The sequence below is a fragment of the Corvus brachyrhynchos genome, unplaced genomic scaffold (assembly GCF_000691975.1).
Source record: "Corvus brachyrhynchos isolate BGI_N302 unplaced genomic scaffold, ASM69197v1 scaffold19, whole genome shotgun sequence".
NCBI classification, from domain to species: domain Eukaryota; kingdom Metazoa; phylum Chordata; class Aves; order Passeriformes; family Corvidae; genus Corvus; species Corvus brachyrhynchos.
In genome coordinates this window covers 2,302,412-2,303,048 of record NW_008246061.1, presented here as the reverse complement: position 1 = coordinate 2,303,048, position 637 = coordinate 2,302,412, and the positions used below count along the sequence as shown (strand labels likewise).

At 63.7% G+C, this 637-nt stretch overlaps 1 protein-coding gene across 1 annotated transcript in view; it reads left to right on the top strand.

The window, feature by feature from the left end:
- Nucleotides 1-147: 147 nt before the first annotated feature.
- Nucleotides 148-637, top strand: part of PES1 (pescadillo ribosomal biogenesis factor 1) — a 6,412-nt gene continuing 5,922 nt past the window's right edge. Inside the window, exons 1-2 of the mRNA XM_017746499.1 lie at nt 148-337; nt 412-521. The gene's annotated coding sequence lies outside the window, so the exon portion shown is untranslated. The remainder of the gene's footprint in view (nt 338-411; nt 522-637) is intronic.

The following is a 637-nucleotide window of genomic DNA, read 5'->3' as shown; positions in this document are numbered from 1 at the left end:
GTGGCCCTGGGGCTGCCTGAGCTCCTGTCCAAGAGCGTGGCCCTTTCCCTTGGGGTCGTGGAGTGCTACCGCGGTTTCAGGCTGCCACGTTTGGGGTTCCCCCTCCAAGGGAAGGGCCCAGGGTGTCCCAGGGGACACAGGGCGGCAGTGGCCCCCCTGTCCCAGCCCTGTTCCCGTCCCCAGGCGTCTCTGCATCCTCAAGGGGATTTACCCCCACGAGCCCAAGCACAAGAAGAAGGTGAACAAGGGCTCCACCGCCCCCAGGACCTTCTACCTGCTCAAGGACATCAAATTCCTGCTCCACGAGCCCATCGTCAACAAATTCCGGGAATATAAGGTGCTTATCCCACCCGAGGGGGCCCTGGGGCTCGTCCAGTGCCACAGAGCCCCCATGGCCCCCTGTCCCCCCAGGTGTTTGTCCGGAAGCTCCGGAAGGCCTACGGGAAGAGCGAGTGGGGCACTGTAGAGCGGCTGAAGGACAACAAACCCACCTACAAACTCGACCACATTGTCAAGGAGAGGTGAGACAGCCCTGGAAGAGCCACCTGGAGCATCCAGCCCTGGGGCCCAGCACAGGAAGCACCTGGAGCTGCTGGAGGAGTCCCGAGGAGACCACGGGGCTGCTCCAAGGGCTGGG